Genomic DNA, 18932 nt, shown 5'->3' with positions numbered 1-18932 from the left:
GAGGTATTTACCAGAACTGGCTGGTTATATCCATGGCTTCACCATGACAATTAGAGAGAATTAGAAGAATAAAATCACTTTCTTTTTAGCTGAAGTTCCTAGTTAAGCACGTGGATGTTGCTTGCTGCCATTTTTCTGTCACCCTTGTTTCTTGAACGCGCCTATACAATTCATGCCACTTCTGAAATCTACACTTCTTAGTCATTATTTTAAAAATAACAGTATTTCCTTTTCCATATGCACTGAGAGCTGAATAATTAATTTGTTTACTATTTAACACATGCCTATTATCTACAAGATACTCAAAAACAAATGAAGTCAAACACCTTAGTTGGCTTCCCATCTGTAAGAGATATACGAGGAAAGATACTACATTAAACTCTCTCTGAAGGGAATTTCGTCAATTGTTTCAAAAAATTGTAAAAGTGTTAATACCTGGCCAGGTGTGGTGGCTCATGCCTGTAATCCCAGCACTGTGGGAGGGTGAGGCTGGAGGATTATTTGAGCCCAGGAGTTTGAGACTAGCTTGGGCAATATAGTGAGACCATGACCCTACCAAAAAAAAAAAAAAAAATTAGCCCGGGAGGATGGCACACACCTGCAGCCCCCGCTACTTGGGAGGCTGAGGCAGGAGGCTCGCTTGAGCCCAGGAAGCCAAAGTTGCAGTGAGCTGTGATTGCATTACAGATTGAGTGGCAGAGTGAGACCCTGTCTCCAAAATAAAAACAAACAAACAAACAAACATACTCTTTATTCTTCTAGCAATTCATCCTAAAAATATGGATTATAATAACAAAAACTGGAAATAATGAGTTTATCACTAATAATAATAATGGGAAATTGGATCCAAATGCCCAATATGAGCTGTCCAGGTAATGAACAGTAGCTTGCTCTAACAAATCATCCAAGACCTCAGTGACTTAACACAGTAACTGCTTATTGTTTTGCTCATGATACAGTTGGAGGTGGATGGTTTGGCAGCCTTCCACTAGGTGGTTTAAGGATCCTAGCTCATTCTGTCTTGTAGTCCTACTCTCTTTTAGAACCCCAAATTCTTCCTCTAGATCCCCTGAATTCATTCAAGTGATGAATAAAGAGAAAGAGCAAACAGGAATGCCCGGGTAGGTAATGGGCTGGATATGGCTTGAATCATTCGGACCACATTCTTTGGCCAGAACCTGGTTATACGACCACAGCTGTCTTTAAGGACAGTTAGAATCCTTACAGCCGGGAAGTATAACCCTTCGCTAAGACCAAGAAGAGGAGACAGGATTGGTGAGTATCTAGCTGATCTCCGGCATAGCCCCAGATTGGCTAAACACTTAGGCTATGATCCTGACTTGGTAAAAAATAACGTATTTGCAAATAAAAATCCTATTACATTGGTACAAAAGTAATTGCGGTTTTTGCCATGGAAAGCAATGGCCAAAATCGCGATTACTTTTGCATTAACCTAATGGAAGCCATACATCAGTGCTTCTTCCTGAAAGGTGGGATGCTAAGGATCTTCCTTTTCTATACTGCGCTTTTTAATATTCCTGGGGTCCGGAGTAGGGTATGGATTGGGAGATGTTGATCAAAGGGTATAAAGTTTTACTTTGGTTGAATAAATTCTAGAGACCTATTGTATAGCATGATGACTCTAGATAACGATGCGTTGTATACTTGAAAATTGCTAAGAGATCTTAAATATTCTCACATAAAAAAAAGCATATGAAGTGATGGATATGTTAATTGCTTGATTTAATCATTTCACAATGTATGATGTATATCAAAACATCATGTTGTATACCATAAATATATACAATTTGCATTTCTCAATTATATTTTAATTAAGCTGGAGAAAAAGTAACTTTACTTTAGAATAGGCCCCTCTAATAGAAATATAATGCAAATAACACAGGCAATTTTAATTTTGTTATTTTTCATTTTCATTTTAGCTTTTGATATATTAATTTTTATTGGTTACATGTTGAAATGATATTTGGGATATATTATGTTAAAATGTGTATTAAAAATAATATCACTTGGTTCTTATATTTTTACAAGTGTAGCCTCAGAGAATGAGAAGCAGTCTGAGGTAGACTCGCTAACAGTCAGAAGGACATCCTCACAGGAGGATGTCTCAGATGTGTGGGAGGCAGGAAAAACTCTTATGAAGGAGGTGGCTTTGGGATTGGGCCTTGAAAGATGTTATCAGTACAGGAGTTCCCCCTTATCCGCGGTTTTGCTCTCCGCAGTTTCAGTTACCTGTGGTCAACCATGGTCTGAAAATATTAAATGGAAATTCAAGAAATAAACAACTCACTAGTTTAAATTGTGTGCCATTCTCTTGCTGTCCTGCCCCATCCCTTCTTCATCACAAAAAGGAAAAGGGTGAGTACAGTACAGTAAGATATTTTGGGCCGGTGCAGTGGCTCACGCTTGTAATCCCAGCACTTTGGGAGGCCGAGGCAGGCGGATTACTTGAGGTCAGGAGTTCAAGACCAGCCTGGCCAACATGGTGAAACCCCGTCTCTACTAAAAAATGAATTAAAATAAATTAGCTGGGTGTGGTGGCGTGTGCCTGTAATCCCAGCTACTGGGGAGACTGAGGCAGGAGAATCGCTTGAACCTGGGAGGCGGAGATTGCAGTGAGCTGAGATTGCACCACTGCACTCCAGCTGGGCGACAGAGCGAGACTCCGTCTCAAAAAAAAAAAAAAAAAAAAAAAAAAAGATATTTTGAGAGAAAGGGACCACAAGTATGTAACTTTTATTGTAGTATATTGTTATAATTATTCTCTTTCATTATTAGTTATCCTTGTTAATCTCTTATTGTGCCTAATTCATAAATTAAACTTTACCATAGGTATGTATGTACAGGAAAAAAATCACAGACATAGCGTTTGGTACTATTCGCGGTATCAGGCACCCACTGGGGGTCTTGAAACATATCCCCCTCGGATAAAGAGGGATTACTGTAATACTATTGATGACCGCAGTATCGGCAACACCCACTGTTTATCACAAGCTTGCCACTCGTCGGTCACCCTGCTAACCGCCAGGGGTCGGTAGCGAGGCGGAGATGGACTTTCTGAATGCGGGAACAACAGCAGTAGCTGCAAAAGCAGAGACCTGCACAAAGGACTATGTACACTTGGAAGTATTTGGGGTGGAGTGGGAGGTAGGGGACAGGAACCATAAGGTGTTAAACTCTTACGAAGTAGAAGAAAAGGCAGGGGGCAAGTTGGAGTCAAGTTTAGAAGCATCTTAAATAGGAAGGGAAAAACTTTATATCTAGTTCCGTGAGAAAATGTGGTGATAACAAAACACTCTGGAAGCGCTTTGTGATAACGTGCTGTTCCAGTGTCCAACACGCACTGACTCACTATGAGAGAGGTACTAATAGTCACGTGAGGTTTCACCACCGGGAAGCGTCCTGACACGTGCATGTTAGGCAATTTCAATGCCTTGTGAACGTCATAGAGTGGATTTACACAAACCTGGATGGCAGAGCCCACCACACCCCTGGGCTGTGTGGCATAGCCTGTTGCTCCTTGGCTACAAACTGGAACAGGGTGATACTGTACTCAATACTGTAGGCAGATGTAACACAATGGTAGGTATTTGTGTATCTAAATATAAAAAAAGCACAGTAAGCCGGGCGCGGTGGCTCAAGCCTGTAATCCTAGCACTTTGGGAGGCCAAGAAGGGAGGATCACGAGGTCAGGAGATCCAGACCATCCTGGCTAACACGGTGAAACCCCGTCTCTACTAAAAATACAAAAAAAATTAGCCGGGCGAGGTGGCGGGCGCCTGTAGTCCCAGCTACTCGGGAGACTGAGGCAGGAGAATGGCGTAAACCCGGGAGGTGGAGCTTGCAGTGAGCTGAGATCCGGCCACTGCACTCCAGCCTGGGCGACAGAGCGAGACTCCGTCTCAAAAAAAAAAAAAAAAAAAAAAAAAAAAACACACACACACACAGTAAAATACAGTAGCAAAGCTTTAAAACAATGGTAAGTGTATGGGGCACTTACCATGACTGGAGCCTGCAGGACTGGAGGTTGCTCTGGGTCCGTGACTGAGTGAGTGGTGGGTGAATGTGAAGGCCTGGGCATGACTGTGCACTATCGTAAGCTTTAGAAACACTGCACACTTAGGCTACGCTGAGGTTATAAAGTATCTTTTTCTTTCTTCAATAATAAATTAACCTTAGCTTACTGTAGCTTTTTTGCTTTATAAACTTTTTAGTTTGGACTCATTTGTAATAACACTTAGCTTAAAACACAAATACATTGTATAACGGTACAAAAATATTTTTCCTTATATTCTTATCCTACAAGCTTTTTTCTATTTTTAAATGTGCTTATTTATTTACTTCCTTTTTATATTACTGCCTTCCACACCCACATGTCATCCCATTGGAAGGTCTTCAGGGGCTAGAACGCCCATGGAGCTGTCATCTCCTGTGGTAACAGTGCCTTTTTCTAGAATGCCTCCTAGAGGACCTGCCTGAGGGTGTTTACAGGTAACTTTTTAAACCATAAGTAGAGCACACTCATTAATAACAATCAAAAGGATAGTATAGAAAATGCATAAACTAATAACAGTCTTGATTATCATCATCATGTATTGTGTACTGTACATAATTGTATGCACTATACTTTTACATGACCAGCAGCGCAGTAGGTTTGTTTACAGGAACATCACCACAAACGTGTGAGTAATGCCTTGTGCTACAGCAGTACGACAGTTATGATATCACTAGTTGATAGGAATTTTTCAGCTCCATTATAATATTATAAGACCACCATCATATATGCAGTCCGTCATTGACCAAAACATCATTATTATCTCTATTATCCCCATTTTACAGATGAGGAAACAGGTATAGAGAATTTAGGAAGCTTCCCAATGTTAAACAGTGTGTGACAAAGCCCAGATTTCAACTCCAGTATTTCTGGCTCCAAAATCTACCTCTTAATCACTCACAAAGACTGCACCATTCGGAACCAGAGACCTGGATTCTCATCCTAGGCTCTGCACTCACTCACTGGGAGACTTGAAGTCCTTCTCTGAGTCTCTGGTACCCTCAGCTTCCTCCTCCATCCATTGAAAATGGTTCACACCTTGTTGATCTTAAGGTGTCACTGTGTGGATGGAATGACACTGGGCACATAAAGCATGAGTTATACTGCCTGGCACAGAGCAGATGATGCCCATAAAAGCTGGCTGCCCCCCAAAATGCCATTGGAAGTCATTTTGGGCCTTTAAGTGGGGCAATGAGATGATTGGACTTATACTTTTACATGCATGTTGGAAATACTCATCTTCCCTGATTAATCTGCCAGAGATTGATTGCAGCTGGGAGAAATGTGTTACAAAGATGTTGCAAGAATCCAGAGAAGAGGCAGTGAGGGTCTGAGCAGGGACAGAGGCAGGGAGAAAGCAACGGTATTATTGAATCTAAGATTTTAGAGCGAAACAGGCACTATGGGCCGTATAGTACAAACTATCCTCATTTTATAGAACAAAGGGGCCCCTACCCAGACTTAAAGGACTTGTCCAAGGAGAAGCTGTGGGACTAGTCCAGGGCTTCTAATTTCCTGATTCACTGATTTTTCCTCAACTCAACCAGTGCTGATGTCTCACTAGAGTTTTCAACTCTTAATAAAAATAACAAAGTATATCTATTTTATGTAAATCATATACTTTCTACTCTTCAATAGCTTCCATGGACATTAATCTCATTTGATTTTGCCAATGACAATTCTCCTTCACCGCCAAAGGAAGGTAGCACACTGGAGTTAGAATTATCCTACACCACAGATAGGTAAACTAAGGCATGGAAGATGATTCTAATTTCTGGCTCAAATTCTCTCATCTTTACTTCTACATTAATTCTTTAAATTTTGTTTTTTAAGTGTTATCACAATGTTGATACAAGAATGGTATTCACAGAATTTCGTCCTGAACAAAATTTCATAGGGGCAGAGAGGTTTTAAAAATGTACCTTCATTTAGAAAGGTTAATGGGTGGGGTTTACTTGAAATTATGTCCAAAGAAAGACTTTGATCACAGGATACTGTGATCAGTGGGAAATTGTATGTTTGTAGTTGTTCCGTTTTAATTATGGTGAATGAAAGTATATCTTGCTTAGAAAGTATGCTGAGATGCTATCTCTTTCTATTCCTTCCAGAGGAAAGAAATCAAATCGTATGTTTATAGAATTTGTTTTCTTGTCTGTGGCCAATTGCTAAATCCTACCACAGGGGGGCGCAGGAAATGTTAAGCGCGTTTCACAAAATGGACACTAGGTGGCGCCGCTCTGCTAGTTTTCTTCATGTCTGCTTTTAATTTCGTCTTTTTATTCTTTTGTTTAGTAGTAATTGAAATGGTTAGCTTTAGCGATATAAAATGTATTTTTATTTTCCCATGCTTTTCTTAATATGTCTGGGTCTGTCATTTTGGCTTTATAAAAGCACGCTAAGAGAAGTAGAACCAGTTATTTATGTTAATATGTTTTCTTTACATTACATAAAATAGTTGTATTTTCTTTCACAGTATTTTTCAGGAATTCAAATATAAGTCTAGATTGAGTTTTCCATTTTTGTCTGTCATTGTCTCTTATTCTTTAGAGTTTTATTGGAAATTACATATTAGTTTGATTTTAAAAGAGGAGACATAATTCTGAATCGTATCAGAACAGCAAAAATCTAACAAAACTTGAAAGCGGAAGAGAAAAATAGGTATCAATAAAGGAGCTGGGAATGGATTCTCCTATTTAAATTTGCATAAGGAAGAGTTTCTCCCAGTCTTATAAATTATTTAGTGAACTAGTTGTGTGTCTGTGAGTTATGCCTCTCTCTGGAGTTTGGATTCCTAATTATAAAAACGAGGCGGTTCCTCTAAATGTTTCAAAGATCTCTTTGCAATCTGAAAAGTAGTGAGATTATGGATATATTAACAAACTTATGCCCCCTGCCTGTTCCAAACACAATTCTTGAACATATATGCATAAACTGTGACTTTTCAAAAAAAATCTAGATAATTCTCAGTGGCACAAAATATGCAGTTATGAGCCCCAGCCAACTTTTCAATGCATGTTACTCGACTGGCGTTCTTGTGAGAATGAAGTCTGAACACGAAGGAATAAGTCGCCTGCCCTGGGAGAATCGTGTCCCTGGAGCAGAACTTGCTGGCTCCATCCCTGACTAGCTGGGAGACACTGACCTGTCAATTAGCAACGGCAGTGAGCTCCACAGCAGACCCCATGAGGAAGATGTGGAGAAGAAAAAGGCCAGGCCCTGTACCCCAAAATCTATGAGGGGCACAAGTTGTCCTGTCTTGGGAGGTTAGTAATACTGGGGAATACGTGCCAAATGATATCGGATCTGTGTTCCTGACCTGACCCCTGCCCAAACCATTGCCCACAGCTGTGATGCTGAGAAGCGGTGCTAAGCCATCACTGGGCACTGGCTGGGTCTGGGTGGAAATCATCGAATTAGGGCAGAGAAGACCAGACGAAGGCTGGAGAGAGATATTCATACAATTGTTTAACATTCTTTGCCAACTGGTAGCAAATGTTAGACATCATGATCAAAGGTGTTATGTTTTCTGTTGAACAAAAGAAAGTGGCAAAGCTGTAAATACATCAGGTTCACATAGATGTTCACTAGCCTGGAAGCAAATAATAAAAGTCCTCAAGACATGCCCTCCTTGATGAAGTCCACTGGAGCTGGTAAAACGTCGAATGTGAGCTCATCAAACCAAACGATGCATATGGAACCCTTTTAAATGCCTGTGTTGGCGACACAGGGCTCTTTCTAACCTCTTATAAAATAGAAACAGTTGCACACTTTAGTGCATGGTACATGGACTGATCACCAAGACTAAATGAGTTGCTGAAAACCGTGAAGACTGTTAATGTTACAAAAACAGTACACACTTGGAATAATTTTGTCCCTACTGTCATATGGGCTGAACCTGGTAAAAATGTGGTGGGCCTTTCAGAGCCCCAGTGTACTTCCTGGTGATGTGGCCAGCAGAGCCCCCGCTCTTCTGGGCTAGGGTTGTGCGTGGGCTTTGGGGAAGCAGGAGATTGGAAGTGAGTGATATAGAATCTGAGTTTGGAAGCTGAGGCACTGAAATGAGGGAAAGGGTGGGGGATGCACCAGCAGCCACTGAGATGCAAAAGCTCATGAACCAAATCTTTGGGTGTTTTTTTTTTTTTTTCTTTGAGATGAAGTTTCGCTCACTGCCCGGGTTCAAGCGATTCTCCTGCCTCAGCCTCTGGAGTAGCTGGGATTACAGGCATGCTCCACCATGCCCGGCTAATTTTGTATTTTTAGTAGACATGGGGTTTCTCCTTGTTGGTCAGGCTGGTCTTGAACTCCCGACCTTAGGTGATCTGCATGCCTCCGCCTCCCAAAGTGATGGGATTACAGGCGTGAGCCACCGCACCCAGCCCAAATCTTTGTAAATCAAGAACAGTTCATGTCGATTCAAGATGGTGGCAGCAGTGGCAGTGAACAAAGATGTGAGACTCCTTAGCAGAGAGCTGGCCTGCCTTCCTGATTGATCTTAAACCAGTGATTCCCAGAGGGTGTTCCTGGGCACTCTAGCACTGAGGGATGTTAATGGATGAGGAGAATAAATGTTTTTTCAAATTCATTTGGAAAATGTGGAATTAAAAAAAGTCAACCACATTTATTTGCTTCTAGGAACCTTTAATATGCTACCACATGTTACTTTTTATTCCTTTTTTAAAGGAGTATTTATGGTGTAGGGTTTCCTAAACTTTTTGAGTTTGGAAACTTAAAAAAAAAATCATTGAGTATCTCGTGACAAGTGTTCTGAGAAATATCTCTTGGAAAATAATATCCTAATGCATCCTAATTTATTTTGGATTAAATTCTATTTTAGCATTATCAGTATAAAATTTTCAGGATAAAATAATCGACAGAAAAGTGAAGGATTTATTAAACCAACTTATTTGGTGACATGCAAGCAAAGCCAGAAGGATTATTTTGATTCTTTTGTTTGAATCCGTTGTGAGCATAGACACACTCCTAAAAAAGGCACTGGCCCCATATTTAGATTATTTTTCTCTCACTCAGCGACGCGAAGTTGCCTCTGCACTCCACACAATTGGGCCTGGCCTAAATGCTGCCGCTGCCTTGGAGCCTGGTGTCAGTTTGGTTGTCAGTCGAAGCAGATCTTCTGCCATGATGAGAATAAGAAGAATAAATACAGTTCCTGATTTCCAAGTCAAAGACAGTGCAAATTGATATTACACAGTAAAATGCAATGAGATTAAATCAATAACATCTGCAATAAGGCATAATGAAGGTAAAATTATATCTCTGGCTTCCTGAACAGCTGTGAATCTATTTTTAATGATCCTCATTTTTGGCAGTCAGCTAACAACTTCTAAAACGTCCTAGAAATTGGATTGTTAAGCAGATGAGCACGGCAGCGGCTCAGAATGTCATTAATTTCAGCTGCCTTATCCATCTGCATAGGTGAGACAGAGGCATCGAGAACTTACCACTCACCCACCTACCAAGCACCCCACTCCCAGCCTTGGATGGCCCCCGCAAATGCTGGAGACAGCAAGGCAGGGGAGCTGCGGGCAGGGGAGCTCCCTGGAGAACCACAGACTGTGGAATTAAGGACAGAAAGGAAAAGTTCTGGCCTTTGTAATGCCAATTACAGTACATAATTGGCTTGCATGTCTCCAGTGCGCTATAGAACCTCATAACCACTGTAGAGAACTGGATGCTGTAATGATCCCTCAGTTTATCAGTGGGGCACTGAGGGGCCTTGAGATTGCTCCGCCCAGGACTTGGTTAAGGTCACACTGCCAGCAAGTGCCGGAGCCAGGACGCAACACAACTCTTATTCCAAAGCCAGGACCATTTCCACGGCTCTGCCGGTCTTCTGCGTATTTGAATAGTACCCATGGGAAAGGCACCATGAAAAATTTGATATTGAGGAAATGTGAACACTCAGGATCAGCCATGTTCTTCTTAGCTGCCTGGCACCTTTGCACTTGGCTGCAGCTTTTACAAGCTGTGCCTGGGAAACGGGCATTGATCTCTTTGGTTGATCGTTTTGAGCTTGCTTTCCTTCTCTGGGCTGGCAGGGATAGGGGTGGGAGGTGGCATCCCATGCTCTGCACACGGTTGTATTTTGTGCATCCCATGGACAAATTCTCAGATCCCAAGTCAAGCTTACAGGCTCAGGGGCTCAGGAAGCTCCAGGCTCAATGGTGTTCCAGAAGGCTTCACCTGAGGGTGGAAATTCACCTTCAGACCCCTTCCCTGCCTGTGTGAGAGCTGAGAGAGGGAGATGAATTCCTTACGCTCTCCCCTGTGCTGGGAAGCAGTGGTGTTGAGAGAGATCTATGTGTCGAAGATGGAGCTGCAGCTAAGATGACCAGCCTAGTTTATGGGCTTGTTCCACCGCCTGGCTTGCTTTTGGCAGTGGAGCTGCTCTTTTGCTGCCTGAAGTATGCGACAATCAAGAATTTGATGGTGCAGAGGGTGAGGCTGTGACATGTGTTTGGATTGGAGAAGAGTCTGGTTCCAGGAGAGTCATCCTACGACAAATGGGACCTGAATGGTTGAGTAAAACAATATAAATGGATACTTCCTTCAACAAGGAAGCCTCCCGGTGGCCTTCCTGATTTGATGGCGGGAATGCTGTTAAGAGAGGTGGAAACAGCAGAGGGAACTGGGAGGTCTGTTATAATGGAACAATATAATCAAATGCTAATGGGTAAAACGATGCCTGATGTGCTCAAAAACTAAGGCTGGCATCTGAAGACATGAGGGAAATTGGAGGGATTAAGGTCCACGGGAAGGTGAACAAATCATGCTCAGAAAGAGAAGGCAGGAGGGGCCCAGGGAGAAGAGGGAGAGCAGATTGCCAGGCCCAGGAGGACTTAGTGGGCTGACTGCAGGGGCCAGGAGGCCGTGCAGCGAATGAGAGGGATCCTCGCAGCTGTGTCGGGACCTGCTTGTCATGCCAGGGGAGCAGTGTATCTCCCAACGTGCAGGGAACAGGCCCCTTTCTTCTGGTTCCTCTCTCCCCAGTGGTTCCCTAGCACCAGCTCTTCCTACATATATTAACCAACGATTCAAACATGTTGTTTTGCTTTTCAAGAAGCTGTTGTCCAGAAGCATTTAACTTACATGCGGAAGGCCACATGCTGGTCTTAATGAGTTAGCTGGGGGTGGGGACAGCCTTTCATTTTACGAGGAGCTACTTGTCTGTCAGTGATGAAAAACCTTATTTCTTCACTGTTCATTGACAAGGGCTTAATTCAGGGTTGGCAAATAGGTTTTGTTTCCCGTGTTGACTTTATTGATTCACTATGTTCAGAAGGATTCTGAGGCTAGGTCTAGGTTCATTCAGTTAGTGAGGTCTGCCCTGGATGAGAGGTAGAGAAGATAAGTCACAGCCATGCCCCTACTGCACCTAATGAGGTGTTTGCACTTTAAGTGGAGCTGGCTGAAGCCTCAAAAACCAAGGGAACGTCACACTCTCAAGTGGGAGAGGAGACAGAAGGAGGAGCACTTCCTGTTCCAAAGTGCAAAACACATAATTATTTCAGGCTTTGGAAGTATCGGAAATCAAATTCACTGCTAATGAGGCTGTTTGGAAGAATCAAGACCCCAAAGAATGGTTTGGTAGAAGCCAGAGGGCCAAGCTAAGTTATCCAGTAACCTGACTTAGAGTTAAGGATCAGGAAATTGGGCTACTACCTATCAGACAGGAGGAGCAAGCTGGGTCCTCTGCTCCTTCCCATTTTGAATAGTGAAGCAAGAGCAAGTCCAAAGAGACAAGGGGGATGGAGATATGTATATATACACACATATATGTGACTCATACTTATGTGTGTGCATAGATATATACACATGCAGATCATATGCATCTCACTTGAGTATGGCTACATGCACTTGAGGATCATATGCATCTCACTTGAGTATGGCTACACGCACGTGAGGATCATATGCATCTCACTTGGGTAATAGACACATGCCCGTGCAGATCATATGCGTCTCACTTGGGTCTAGACACACACACGTGCAGATCATATGCATCTCGAGTATAGACACACACACGTGCAGATCATATGCGTCTCACTTGGGTCTAGACACACACACGTGCAGATCATATGTATCTCGAGTATAGATACACACACGTGCAGATCACATGCGTCTCACTTGGGTATAGACGCACACGTGCAGATCATATGCATCTCACTTGGGTATAGATGCACACGTGCAGATCATATGCATCTCGAGTATAGACACACACACGTGCAGATCATATGCATCTCACTTGGGTACAGACGCACACGTGCAGATCATATGCATCTCACTTGGGTATAGACGCACACGTGCAGATCATATGCGTCTCACGTGGGTATAGACGCACACGTGCAGATCATATGCGTCTCACGTGGGTATAGACGCACATGTGCAGATCATATGCGTCTCACGTGGGTATAGATGCACACGTGCAGATAATATGTATCTCAAGTATAGACACACATGTGCAGATCATATGCATCTCGAGTATAGACACACACGCGCAGATCATATACACCACACTTGAGTATAGATACATGTGCCGATTATATGCATGTCACTTGAGTACAGACACACGCACGTGCGGATCATATGCATCTCACTTGAGTGTGGATACACACACGCAGATCATATACATGACACTTGCTTCATCTATATTACATATGGACGAGAACAACTTAAGGAATGAAGAGCCAGAGGCCCTATTCCCTTGCTGGTCTGCATCAGGTAGTCGTCTTTTCTAACTAATTAGGAGCAAATGACTAAAGGCAGCCAACTAAAACTCAAGATTAGAGGGCAGTCACCTGTGGGTTAGATACCTGAAAACTGACCTCATGATCAGCTGTGACTCCCTGGGACTGTGGCGTGTGAACCACAGAGTTAGAGAAGCAATTTGTCCTGTGGCTATGAGCAGATCAAAACCTATGATGTTGGTGGTGTCTGGAAACCTTCACTGTGAGTTCAGATTAGTTCTGGGAGGACTTGCAGGGCTTGAGTAGATTAAAAAGCAGAGCTTAATAGTATTTTAAACAAGATGGTATCACCATTCAGAGGTAATTCTACATGTTAATATCTTTGTCCATACTAGCTTTCTAATAAACTGCATTTTACTGGTAGGGTATGGGATGCTAATTATCAATGGGGTTTTGTTTTCAAAAGGAAAAGTCACACCAAATGTCTGCATTGGATAATTTCCCATAGATGAACATCAAATGACTGATGTTGAATTTACTCACCTATTAGAGAAGCATGTACATATATTATGTCACAGTTTGGTTTCATAAAAATATTTTAATAACTCCATTTTAATATAACTGATATTCTTTTTAATCTCATGTATGTTATTTTATACATTAAAAACATGGGTCTGAGAAGAAAGTCTCCGAATAGAAAGAGCCCCCCTGTCATATGAGTAGGCCTGGGCTATAGTACTTGCTAAACAACTTTGATCAATCCTCCTTTTAATGTATTTATTTTGGGCAATTTAGAAAATTGAGATGAAATTCACATAATATAAAATTTACCATCTCAAAGTGTACAGTCACTGGATTTTAGTATATTAACGAGATTTTATAACCATCACTACTATCTAATTCCTGAACACTTCATTACCCCAAAGAGAAACCCCATCCCTGTTAGCATCACTCCCCACTCCCCCTGCCCTAGCCCCTGGCGACAACTAATTTGCTCCCTGTCTCTATGGATTTGCCTATGCTAGACAGTTCTTATCAATGGAACCAGATAGTATGTGGCCTTTTCTGTTTGGCTACTTTCACCTAGAATGGTATCTTCAAGATTCACTTCTATTGGAGCATATGTCAGAACTTCATTCCTTTCTATGGCAGAATAATATTCCATTGTATGGATGTACCACATGTGGTTTATTGTTGATCCATTCAGGCCAAGTTCTTTTTCAGCCTTAGGTTCTACACTTGCAAAATGAAGAGATTAGGGAAGATGATGGCTAAGGATTGTCCCAGCTTTCAAACCATGTTTGTGCACCCTCCTTTTAGCCACTGCTGCATTGTTTTGCATAAATCTCTGCTTTGACTCAGTTCTAACTGACCTGTTTTCAAAGATTAGCCTATCCAATTCCTCAGCACATGTTTTTCAGTTCTATCCATTTATATGTACCCCAAAAATTTAAAAACCAGTTTGGAGATCGTACCTAACTTAGGCCTTTTGGGTAGATGTCTTTAATGAAATATTCCCTTTCTTCAATTATCTTTACAACATTACAGCAACCATTCAAACTATAATGAGCTGGGCCCATGCATAGGAGGCTGAATTTTTTTTCAATTACAACCAACAGAAAACTTCTTTTTAAATATCTGTGGCGTTTTGGCTGCCCCGGGGAACAATTCAAGGTCTCTTCCAACGTTCCCACACTGCCATTCTCAATGCTGAATTCCAAAAAAGAATTTTCATCTGTCACTTTAAAATTTCAGCAAATCCCAACAGCTTATTTCCACTAAGCCTGTAAAGGATCAGAAAGATAAAGGAGGAAAGGGCTCATGGAGATAAGGAACTAGCAATAAATCCTCCAACAATGTGAGCACAAAGCATTGTTCAAAGAGTTCACTTGAGGATCTGTGCCTGCTTCTTAACGCATTGCCTTCACTCTTGTCTTTATTAGATTACGGAATAGCACATAGAAACAACAGTCAGAAATAACACAAGGCTTCTTAGGCAGTACAACAAATACATATTTAATATGGGAAAAGAAATTGTAAATTATGTACAATGTTATTGGATTTTATGCTCTCTCTCATTCCCCCAGTGCATACATTTAAAAAGGAATCGCCCGTTTCATCTCCTCACCTTTCTCTGACATCAAGTAAGCCCTGTTTTGCTTTCAGCCTGTTCCTTTGTTGCATAACCACACTCTCAATCCATTCTTTCATTTCCTCCCAAGTGCTTTCCATCACACCGTGGCCTCTGAACCTCACGTTTGAGACACCTCATTACACCCACTGGCACGTGGTGCTGAAGCGTTTACTGTGCTCAGCCCAGGATATTCTTTGCTTGCAAATGCTTTAGGTTCTTTGGGAGATAAACCAAGAAATCTGCAAATTCATACCTAATCTGTCATAGTCCTGTCACCCAATTCAATCCTCTCTAAACAAAATCCTTTTGGTGAAAGGAAGACAATACCCCCGTTTCATAAATAATTTTTTCCACCAACCTTAATCTGCTGTCTATGAATATTAATGAGTCTCATCGATTCATGTCTCCATTTTATGTCCTATATTAGACACCTTCCCAGAAAGCTAGCTGTCAAGGTTGCATAGGAACCTATTTCACTTTCACATTAAATTAGCAAAATGAAAAAGGGCGACTTCTTTGGCTTGTAGGTTTCAAGAGATACCCCTTTAGCCCTACACTCTGATTTTTGTTTTTTACATTGCTTTTAAATTACAGGCTGATCTGTGCAGGAAAGAGAGTTAGGTCACTTCTTTTTTGTTTGTTCCAGGCAAGAGTTGACTGGTAATTGGTGACCTGATACCATGGAAAATTTTCAGAGACCTACAACATGTGTTTCTGTGTTTTTCTCTTACCACTAATTGTGACTTCTTTGCTTGCCTTTCTTTCTTTTTCTTTTCTTTTTTTCTTTTTTGGTGCCTTCCTTGTTGGATCTATGTCTGAATTCCTATGAGATTCTGCTTCTTTTGGCTATTCCTGCCTTTAAATATTTTTCCAGGGGACAGCAGATTAAATAGGATTGGTTCCAGGACTGCCACTGGCGTATAGGGAATCTTTGTGAAAATTAGAGAAGTGGTCTTCTGACAAACTAATTAGAAAATGGCTTTATGACATTTCCTCTAAGGGGACATATTAGGAAAAGGAGCCCCTCTCTGGGTGGACATAGCTGTGTACAGGATCCAGGTTCTGTGGGGAGGCGGACTGCATTTTAACACCCACTCCCTCTCGACGGGGCGACTTGGTTCATTTCTCTCATTAAATCTTTCACACGTCTCTCTTAGCTTATTTCTTAGACCCAAGATATTTCTGGGACACTAGAGGCCTACCCTTTATGCTTAGTTCTTTTCCAATTGCAATTCACTTTTTTTTTCTTTCTTCTTTTTCACAGCATTCATGTTTAACCCCTTGTTTATCTGCCAGGTTTTACTGAAGAAACCTCACCTTTACAACATTGAGCAATGTGACTAGGAATTCCAATGGCATCCTTGGATTCTTTTGTTTATTGGTTGAGCTTTTTAATACATGCTTTCACATGTTTCACAAAGACTTGTTTGCCCATAGCATTCTATGTTGCTTAAATGACAAACATGGCTAGTTGCCAGAGGAGGCCATGTTATTTGAGGGGATCCTGGAAGCCTGCTCTGGTTCTATATATACTCCTCCCTTGCTTTCCACACATGCCTGAAATTCCATCTTAAAGTCATATTGTTTTTGATTAAGTAAATATAATATAACACACTTAGAAATAACAAAGTACACTGTATCAGTCATTAACACTTTAGTGAAAACTAGATTATAAAATCCGATCCCAGGGACAGCTATGAGAAAGAAGGAAGGGTTTGGGGCATATAGAGAACTTACTCTCTGGAGGGTAGGTCTGGTTAGGTAGGCATAATACAATTTGAGCACATTGGGCATTTGGGAGATCTCTCAAAGAACCGGGAACATGGAAAGCAAACTTTCCCTTGCCAAGTTTTTGTCTACAGCAATCCCAGAGTAGGGCTTGGTATCAACTGTTCAACAGTATTGGTGTTTTCCAAACCAAATAAAGGTGGGACTTTTTTTTTTTTTAACTTACTGGGACACCAGAGAATTTGAATTTCTGCTTTAGAATGAAGCCAGTCACTCCCTGTTTTGTCCTATCTGGGGTAAACATTAAACTTTCTCAAAGGCCCAGGATTGATGTTAGCAGGACAGCATATACACATTCAAAGAATTAATTTCTCACATGAACATGGATGTCTGTGGCAAGATCTTTGGGTCATAGATCACAAATGCAAGGAATATTGAAGAAATTAGGGTCCTTAAAGATCATCATTAGTCCAGTCTAAATGTGGGCTGCACACACATTTAAGAGCACAAAGCCATGAGTTACATACAAATAAACATGAAATATCTTCCTGAAGTGTCAATTTTACTAGACAATAACAAACTTAAAATGTGAGTCTTAAATTAAAACAAGCATGACTATATTGTGGAATTGAGTACAGCAGTCACAAGAACTTGAACAAGCACCGAGGGAAATGAATACATGATTACGGAAGACAGAGCTTAAAGGGATCTTAGAAATCATCTAGGCCTGCACACTGAGGCCTGATCATGCATCAGAATCACCTGCAGAATTTCAAACAAAACTCCAAAACAAGATTGAAGCTGGGCTGCTTTCCAAACGGGTTCTGGTACGTTGATATTTCTCCAAAGCCTTGGAGGTGATTTGAAGGTACAGTCAGGGCTGAGAGCCACCAAATTCTAGCCCAGCTGAGGCTCAGAGAGGCAAAGTGACCCCAAAACATACAACAAAAATTTGTATTTGGTGTTTTTATCTATTGCTCTAGGTATGATATTCTTCTCAATGGGATCAGCTGTATAATTTGTGGACCCAGTGCAAAATATGAATCTCAAGACAGCAACAGCAAAACATTAAGCGCAGAGCCTTTGTATGTATGGAGCCCAGCGTGAAGTCGATCCTGCCCCTCTAAAAGGCTGAACAGCGAGCGTGTTCAGGGCAGCAACCACCCTGAGCACAGCTGGAGCAGGTCCACGGGGTGGAGAGGAGCCTGCCTTCCTCTCCCTGTCTTAGTTTACGGGACTAGTTAACATGCTCACATGCACACAAACACATATGCACCAACGCACAAACATACACACCTGGACAGGTAGTTCAAAGAACCCTCTGACGGAAGTGTTCAGCAGAATGAAATCCAATTTTTTAAAATATGAAAGCATATTTCCTTGTTTATCTAAGTCAGGAATGAAACTGTCATCTTTTGAGTATAACCTATGTTCAATGGGTTTAAAATTCTAGTTTATACTTTCAAAATTCTAGTTTATACTTTCTCTCCAAACCACAACCCCACTCCCCATCCCTGCATCATCTCCCATACTTCTAAATCTTTATCTGGAATTGTAGACTCAGAAGACTGAAAAGCATTTTGTCATATTTTGACCCAAACTGCCCTCTCTAAAATAAATATCTGTGGTGTTGGGGGTCGCCAGAACTACCCACCCACACACACAGAATGGAAGCCCAGCAGAGCCGATAAGGACTCCAGACCTGAGAGTAAACCTCACCCTAAAGAGGCCATTCTTTCCGGAGAAGGAGGATGCGCACTTCTGGGCCTGGAGAAAGACCTCTGTGAGGGCCAGGAGGGAAGGCACAGGGTGGGCCTGGGGTCAGTGCGAGGAGGCAGAGGGCCATGACCAGTGTATTGGAGGAAGGGGGAGACATTCATTCTCTTGAGATTGAGCAGGGAGCAAGATACTGAGAGCTAACGATTCAAGAGGAGGATGGGGGACACCAGGGAATTCAGGGTAGAGATGAAATTCTCATTACATCACCACTGGATTAACACACAAGCCTTCCTCTCTCCCAGGATTTCTTCTTGGAGCTGGCTGCTATGAAATATTTGGGTCCAGAGATGCAGGGAAGCCCTAGAGGAAAGAAGGTGATTGCTGTTTCTGGGAATTTGCATCCAGCCTTGTAGACACAGCAGCCAGTGACCATCGCCTACAGGACTGCAGATGCTTTCTCAAAACCCTGGAAATCATGAGGCATCTGGTCCCGAAGGCGAGGCCAGTCTGCTCAGGTGCAGAGAGATCCAGTGTGGTCCGTTCTATGAGGACCAATGCTTACCTGGCCAGCCTTCTT

The 18932-nt window shown here is 41.9% G+C and overlaps 1 long non-coding RNA gene across 1 annotated transcript; it reads left to right on the top strand.

Moving 5' to 3' along the window:
• Positions 1–3518: 3518 nt before the first annotated feature.
• LOC126951406 (uncharacterized) lies at positions 3519–17983 on the top strand. The gene is made up of 3 exons (XR_007724457.1): positions 3519–3600; positions 4410–4509; positions 17620–17983. It is a non-coding gene; the product is annotated as an uncharacterized LOC126951406 (long non-coding RNA).
• The last annotated feature ends 949 nt before the right edge of the window (positions 17984–18932 follow it).

The sequence above is a fragment of the Macaca thibetana genome, chromosome 3 (assembly GCF_024542745.1).
Source record: "Macaca thibetana thibetana isolate TM-01 chromosome 3, ASM2454274v1, whole genome shotgun sequence".
In the NCBI taxonomy this organism is placed as follows: domain Eukaryota; kingdom Metazoa; phylum Chordata; class Mammalia; order Primates; family Cercopithecidae; genus Macaca; species Macaca thibetana.
Note: the sequence above shows the minus strand (reverse complement) of the source record. Positions and strands in the feature narration are given on the sequence as shown.